Below are 8,613 nucleotides of genomic sequence, written 5' to 3'. Positions count from 1 at the left end.
CAGCATACAAGTATATGATTAATAACAAACACATACAGTCTGCATAGTAGCAAAAATGTGTTGCTTAGTGATTGGAACAAAAGAATAGTTCTGCACTGCTTCCCTCTGTGACTTTGGACAAGTGGTTTAGATTCCAAGCACCCACTGAAACCAGTGCCAAAACCCCCTCTTTTGTGGGGCAGGATTTGGCTCCTAACTGTAGCCCAGACCCACCCCCCTGAGAAGTAACCACACTGCTTTCCTTACATTTCTACCGGAAAAGGGCCTGTGTTGCCGCCACACATGTCCTCCTCCACTCCTGGCTGATCATCTTTGTTAGTGCTTGGTAGTTAGTGGGGCCAGGAGTAGTGGGACTATCTCTTTCCATGGCACCATCCCCTGCTCTGCGCCTGCATTTCCTCCCCCAAGTATCTCTATGGCTACACTACAGCGTTAATTTGAGTTAACTTAATTCAAAGTAGTTCATTCGAATTAACGCATCTACACACAAAACCTATTTCGAAATACCATTTTGCTATTTCGAAATAGCGCATTCACACTGAGTGGACCCTGAACCGAAGTTAAGGCTGGCCGGAACCAGTGCCAACAGTGTCCGGGGCTTGGGGAGAGGAGAATAAGTTTTCCTGGTTGTGCCCAGAATGGCCACCAGGGCTCCCTGGGAAGGGCTGGAGGCCCCCTATTCTGAATTAAGTGTCTACACAGCACTTAATTTGAAATAGCTATTTCCAATTTGGCATTATTCCTCGTAGAATGAGGTTTACCAAATTCGAAATAAGTGCTTCAGTTTGCATGTATAGATGCTATTGAAGTGAATTCGAAATAACAGCTGTTATTTCAAATTAACTTTGCAGTGTAGACATACCCTAAGTGAGCAGTAATGCCTCTAGCAGCTGTGTTCTCACTCTGGATCCCTACCATGGCTGATGCTGAGTGGGGAAAACGCCTCATGAGGGGAACCTTGGCTCTTTTCCTTTCCAGGTTTTTTTTTACTAGATGGAGCAATCTAACTTTTAGCTTTCCCTCTTCTCCCTCCACAAATAGGGTGTAATATCTCACAGGGATGCCTGTGATCTCATACCTCACAGGGCTGCACTAAAGCTTAATTCAGGGCTACTCAGCTTTTGAAGCCCTGGAGGCCACAATGATACTCACAGCACATGCCGAGGGCCACCATTTAAGTGTGGTTGCATGTACATGCAAATATATATGCAAATAGCTTCTTTCACACAAATGGGCATGAATACAAAGATTAAGGCAAGACTATACAACACAGGCCCCATTTAATTCAGTTCTGCTGATATTAATAAAATGCAATATTCACCCGTTTTCCACCCATATGACAGCACTTTTAATGAGCAATGACAGTCCAGGAATTGAACTACTAAAACACATCTCAACAGAAGACCATTATATTGACTCGGCATTACGGAGCATGTTCCCAGTGGAGGCCATGTTCAAAGGATCCCACCCGCAGGCCAAATGCTGAGCCCTGCGTAAATTCAAACCACACCACGGGCCGCAAACAAACAAGCCATGGGCCGCATGTGGCCCATGGGCCACGTGTTCAGTAGCCCTGGCTTAATCAGTTGTTTATGAAGTGCTTCCAAAATCCTGGGATAGGAAGTGCTACAGTCTGTGAGTGCAGATTGTTCTTATCTGGTCATTAACAGAACTTTTCATTTCACTAAAAATTGAATGGTGGTTGATTTAATACCGCACTAGCAAAGACAAATTTCCTCCCAAGGTTCATGCAAATGTTTTAAACAAGGCTCAGTAATAGTGTGGCTGCCTCTCAGCTTGATCCAGCTGTTATCTGGAGTCACTCCAGTTTTACATTGGTGTGACTACTGAAATTAGACTCTCGTTCCTTCTGAATGTTTTTTTTTTAAAGGGATAGACTTTGTTATTGACCATTGTGCTGGATGCAGCAGTCAAAGATTGCAAGGCCCTTTCATCCCTGTTCAAATTGTGCTTTGTATTTTAAAACACTTTTTACCATTAATTCCCCAAATTGCCACTGATTTCAAAGGAGGCAGGATTAGACCCAGTGAGTCTAATCCTAGTCTTGCATGCTTGTTCTAGTTCCTTTACTTTTGGTAAAAGTGCCAGAACAGCATGAAGAAGTGCTAAAACCTGCTGCACGTGGAGAATTCTCCAGGATGCAGGAATTGAGGAAGACAGCCACAGACTGTTTTCCAATGACTGCCCAAACTCATCCCAGAGGTGTGGGTATGTGTCAAAGCAGAGTCAACCACACAGCACAATAGAGACTCTCAGCAGCAGTGGGAACAGACGTCTATCATTTTGACAGGCCTGAATCCCGTCTAATTTTATTTTAGGGAGCCACTTCAGCTCCTATAGCCGCTTAAAACTGGGAGGGTGCAAAGGTGACTTAAAGCTATTTTAATCTCTACTCCCCCCTGGACTGCTAGATCTTTGCTGTTTCTGTTTAGACCGCTCCGAATCTCATTGCATATTTAACTGCAGCTGGCATTCCTGAATCTCTTGCCCTCAGCCATCTTGATGTTAACAGATGACATGTTTGGTGAGCCAGGTCCCACTTTGCTCCAGTAGTGATACCGCTATTGACATATGCTTCAAAGAGCCCTTAAGGAGACTCTCAACTGAAAAAGCATAAATATTAAAGATGCAGTCAAGCACAAACCTGAATAAAGAGCAACAAACCAATAAAGGTTGTAAACACTTTAAATCAGATGAGAAAAATGTGATTTAATAAAGGGGCATCATGCCAAGTCTTCAGCATGATCTGCACATTTCCATGAAACATCCAATGGCGATGTTGCACCTCACAGATCAGACCATACAGCACACGAGAAAACACATAGTTGGCGCTGATGGAAAGTCAATTATTGGGCAAGTATTATAAAGTCGATTTGCTGATTCATAAAGTAGATGCTTTACAATCCCCTTCTGCCAATGCCACAAACAGGGTCACATTTACAAGACTCAGGACCGGAAGTAAGTAGCACAGAAATGCAACACAGAATCCTCAGATATGCCAAGCTCACGCTCCATGTAGCTGAGGGGAACGGAATAAAGAATGGCACTAACGCCACTTTTCGAGCTGTCCCAAACCTGGAGGCTGGGTCCACTTGTGTTGACTATATTTGTTCTTTAGGATTAGTGGAGCGCATCATGCTCTGCCTCTGCCTCCTGAAGCTCTCGTCATATTAACTTCCCAAGTACAGCTCTCCCTCCCTACCTTCTGCATCCTATTACTACTCCACTCTGATAATGTGAGAATTATCAAGCCCTTATTGACCAAGCAGGGATCTCAAATTATAGGCATGGGAAAACTTGCATCCTTACTAGAACGTTATACACAGTTTCCAACCCTTTCCTCTATTCTTGGGAATTCCTATTTCCTCTTTCATAGGTATTCTTCCTCCTCGTCTTCTTGAAAGCTTAAGAGGCATTTCCATTACCTTTGATCAGCCCTGGGGATAAATAGTCAAAATAATAGAGCATGATGGGGATTCCTATTATTCCACATGTGACCTCCACAATTTGGAGGCATGTTGATTTGATAAAGAAGCACTCTCTGTACATTGGCTCAGCTCCACTGGGACACAGGTGAAGATTGCTATTACTGAGCAGTTCAGCTATGACAATGCAAATAAATGTAAAATGCTTGTAGGAGAGGCATGGGGAAAAAGCAAAAATAAACCTACCATAGTCACATTTAACTTCAAAAAGTGGCATACACAAAAATGAGGCTGATTGGTACGTAGAAATTAAAAGGAACAATAAAATATCTGCAAGCCACATGGAAGCTTTTTTAAAAACACCCCTATACTGTATACTCCAAATTTTAAAAACACAATAAGTGTCAAAAAGTGCCACCATGGCTGAACACCAAAGTAAGGGAGGTAATAAAAGTCAAAAAGGAATTCTTTAAAAATATGAAGTCAAACCAGAGTGAGGAAAATAAAAAGGGAACATAAACTGTCAACTCAAGTGTAAAAGTATAATTATGTGGACCCAAAGAGAATTGAATGAGAAACTAGCAAAAGATGTATTGGGGGAAAGTCAACAATGCTTTTGTAAAAAGAAATCATGCTTCCCCAATCTATTAGAATCCTTTGAGGGAGAGATCAACAATCATGTGGACAAGGATGACAGAGTGGATATTGTGTTCTTGGACTTTCACAAGGACCTATACCAAAGATTCTTAAGGAAAATAAGAATGACATAAAAGGGAAGTCCACTCGTGGATCAGAAACTGGTTAAAATTTAAAAAACAAAGGGTAGAAATAAATGGTCATTTTTCAGTAGTGGCAAATATCAAGGTTCTATCTATCCTTTTCTCCCAACACTCTATACTGGGACCAATGTTGCTCAACATATCCGTAAACTATCTAGAAAAAGGGGTGAACAATGAGGTAATGAAGCTTGCAGTTTACACAAAATTTCTCTAGATACTTAAGTTCAAAACTGACTGTGAAGAGTTAAGCAAGGATCACACAATACTGCATGACTGGGCAACAGAATAGCAGGTGAAATTCAATGCTGATAAATGCAAAGCATTTGGAAAAAAAATCGTAATTATACAAACAAAATGATGGGGTCTAAATTAGCTGTTACCACTAAAGAAAGAGCTTAGGGTCATTGTGGAGAATTCTCTGAAAATGTCCACTCAGTGTGCAATGGCTGTCCAAAAAGATAACAGAACCTTTAGGAACAAGATACATAATAAGAAAGAAAATATCAATAATGTCACTATATAAATCTCTATTATGTCCACATCTTGAATATGATGCACAGTTCTGGTTGCTCCTTCTTAAAAAAGATGTGTTTTTAGACAAGATACCAAGAAGGGAAAGAAAAATGATTAGGAGCATGGAACAGCTTCCATCTGAGAAGAGGTTAAAAAGATTGGGATTGTGTAGTATAGAAAAGGGATACCAAATGGAGGGGATTATGATAGAAGTACCGTATATAAAGCCATGATTGACGTGGAGAAAGTTAATCAGGAAATGTTATTTATCCCTTCATAGAACATAATCAGAGATCACTCAATAGCATTAAGAGACAGCAGGTTTAAATGAAAGGTAAGGAATTACTCCTCCACAAACACAGCCTGCTTGTGGGTCTTGTTGATGATGAAGGCTAAAAGTATAACTAGGTTCAAAAAAGCAATTCGATGAATGTATGGAGGAGAGGTCCATCAACAACTGCTAGCCAAGATGATCAGGGATGCAACCCCATACTCTAGATGTCCCTAAATATCTGACAGCCAGAAGCTGGGAGCGGATGACAGGGGTGGATCGCACCTTAAATTGTCCTGTTCTGTCTATTCCCTCTGAAGCTCTTGGCACTGGCCACAGTAAGAAGGCAAAAACTGGGTTCCATGTGCTGTTGCTCTGACCCAGCATGGTCATTCTGTGTGCTTATTCTTATCTCAATGTCATCCCTTACTCCAGTGGAGTTAATTTACATGAATGTAACTGAGATCAGAATCTGAACAATGCAGTTGGGGGGGGGGAGAGATATTGGGTGTGTCTAGACTACTGAGTTTTGTCGACAAAAGTGGACTTTTGTCAACAAAACTATACCAGCGTCTACACTACCGCTGAGTTCTGTCGACATAACGTCGACAGAACTCAGCAGTTTTGTCGACGCTGGTATACCTCATTTTATGAGGCATAACACCTTCTGTTGACAGAAGGTGTTATTGCCTTTAGGGTTGCGTCTAGACTACAGGGTTCTGTTGACAAAGCAGCTCGCTTTGTCGACAGAACTCAATGTGTCTGGACGCTCTTTGTCGACAGAAGTTTTGTCGACAGATACTGTCGACAAAACTTCTGTCGACAAAACCCGGTAGTCTAGACGTACCCATTGTAACCAAAAGCAAGGCCTAGAAGGCTAAGATCCCACATTTCCTAATTTAAATATCTGCAAATTGAAGATGCCCCTAAATGCTTCTCATTTGAGTTGAGCTCTGTTCTGGAGATATTGTGTTCTAAACCGAGTTGAGTTCAGGTGCAAAGAGGTTTCTAAAACCCATTGAGTCTGTTGTGAATCCTTCTTACAGCACATAAAATGCTAGATCGATGGGCTCCAGCTTGAAAAATCTGAAGGGGAGAGCCTGCTCTGGAGTAATCTAAAGGCATCCACTCTCGACAATGCCCTAAGGGACACTGGAGCTTCAGAGGGTAGCCGAGGTAGGGAATAAGGAATAAGTTATGGTTAGGGAATAGGAAACTCGAAATAAATAGGAGAAGTGAAGGGTTTCGAGTTTCCTTATTCCCTAATCATAACTCCGGTCATCTGAAGAAATGGGCTGTGCCCACGAAAGCTCATGATACCATCTAACAGACATGGTTTATGCACGGTTTCAGTGGAGAGAGTTCCTTGCTCTTAGGAAGCAAGGAACAGATAGAATTACACAGCTGGGAGTCTTTGATTTCTGATTCGGCCAGTAGTTTCACTTTTCAGAAACGCCTCTGAAGACAGAAGTGTAAGGACAGGTCCCTCGAGCTCACCCGCACACATTTTTTATTTGGTCAGATTTGGAAGGTTGTAGGTTCATTCGGCTCGAAGGATCCGACCCCCAAATTCTGCTACGATTCTCCAAATGCTGGCTCTGGAGAATTCTCCTTTGCGGTCAGATCAGGCTGCAGAACGCCTTGGCGAGTGTGCTCGTTAGCTTTCTCTTCACCTGTTACTTGCTTAGCTCGCCTCCGTTTTCATAGGAAGCTCTCTCTCTCTCTCTCTCTCTCTCTCTCTCTGGTTTTTGAAGGCATTAACTGCTCAACTCAAAGCTCTTCCATCTTCAGGATGTGACATTAACATCAGAGTCTCTGTCTTGCTAAAGTGGTATAAAACCTGCCAGCTACCCACCCGTGCAAAGTTATGGCCTTGAAACTGAACCACTGAACTTCGAATCAGTGTTTCCTCCTCTGATGACAATGACCAGAGTATTGCCTTAGCGCTGAAGAGACAAATAGAAGGGGGCTAAGAAGATGCCAGCATCCGCGGGGTAAAAAGCCAACTTTTCTTGCAAGTGGCAAGTGATTCGCCTTTGTTAGCTGCTGGAAAAGTGGGAAGTGGCCACCTCCAGCCGCACACGACTGTCAGGAGATTATTAACACCGTGTTTTTGGGGGGAGCAAGTTTGTGTGTGTGGGGGGGGGATTCCAGTTCCCAGGGCACTTTGTGTCACTCCACATGTATTCCCTCTGTACAGCACCGCTGAAGTTACTCGATGGGTGATGTGCTAAAAATAACTTATCTGGGGGGGGGGGGGGAGTGTCTCTTGCTGGTTGAGAGGATTTAGCTCACAGGTAAAGCCCCAGTGGGGGCACTTTACCAGCTGCGCCGGGAAAGCCCCCTCTGCCCGAGAGCGGCTTGTGTCTCCGTCTGTGTCCACCAGCAAATAAAGCGCCTTCTCTTAAGCCCCCTCCCCGCTGCCCCCCGGAATGACTGCGGGGCGCCAAGCACCGCTGCCTGTGACCAAGGCCCAAGCTAGTAGCGGTAAAGGCTCAAATGAAGGCGCCTGGAAGAGTCATGCTCTCCCTCTCCTATGCCCCTTGGCAGGATGGGGGCTGGCGGAGCGTGGGCGTCCTGGTTTTAACCCCCGACCGGGCTTGTTGTCTGAAGAGTGGTTGGTTTTGCCCTCCCTTCCCTCGGCCAGGCTCCGCTTCCCGTGCGCTCCTCCGACAGCCCACGGCCCTGAGATCAGCCTCTGGTCCCCTTACAGGGGAGGCAGGGACACGGGATAGACTCAGCCTCTCTTGGCCGGGACCAAAGAGATCCACTCCCTCTGTGCCCCGCCTTCAGTACACTGCGGGGTCTGTCGCTAACCGCCCGGTGCCCCTCTTTGCCAAAGCCACTCAAGGCAGAAGAGCGAGAGCCGGGACTCGAACTGCTAGTGGAGAGCGAGCGGGCCAGCCTCAGCTGGTATTTCTGATCCCATTGAAAAGGCTCCCAAGGAAACGATGCCCCAGGGCCAGGTGCCCGGGATCGCTCACGGCCCCTCCCATCCTGCCCCCCCCCCCACTTTTACTCGCAAATAAATGCCTTAAAGCGAACCCAAAGTCCATTTCCCTGTGTCCCCACGCGCCTTGTAGAGGAACCTTGGGACAGATATTCCCCAGCTCTGCGCGGCTGCAGGCAGGAGCAGCCCGCCCCCTCAATCGTGCGTCTGCACTGGAACCTTTCCCTCGCGTACTGGCGAGTGGGGACGAAAAACGCAGCTTTCGGGGACCAGGCAGCCCGCTTTTCCTCTCCTGCCCGAGGGAAAGTCCTCCTGGTACTTGGCTGGCAAAGCCTCGCCCTGGAGCCGGCAGCCCTGTGTCTGGAGAAAGGTTTTACCCAAAACTTGCCAGACATGCAACACCAACGGGCTGCGGGTTTGTCTGGCGGAGTTTTACTGGAGGGACTCCGATTTGTAAGAAAGGGGGAGCTCAAGTTTTTTTCTAGTTTGTTTTTACAACCTCCCTTAGGCACATAAAATAAAATTCTCACGCACACAAGTTAAGCCCAGCAACAAGCAGCACAAGGGGAGGGAGAAATGAGAGAGCATGACACTTTTTGCAGACCCTCACTTTACTTTTACTCAGCCCTTCTCCTCTCCCTTTGCATATGTTGT

This window comes from Pelodiscus sinensis, chromosome 4, assembly GCF_049634645.1.
Source record: "Pelodiscus sinensis isolate JC-2024 chromosome 4, ASM4963464v1, whole genome shotgun sequence".
NCBI lineage: Eukaryota > Metazoa > Chordata > Testudines > Trionychidae > Pelodiscus > Pelodiscus sinensis.
This window is presented reverse-complemented; position numbering follows the sequence as displayed.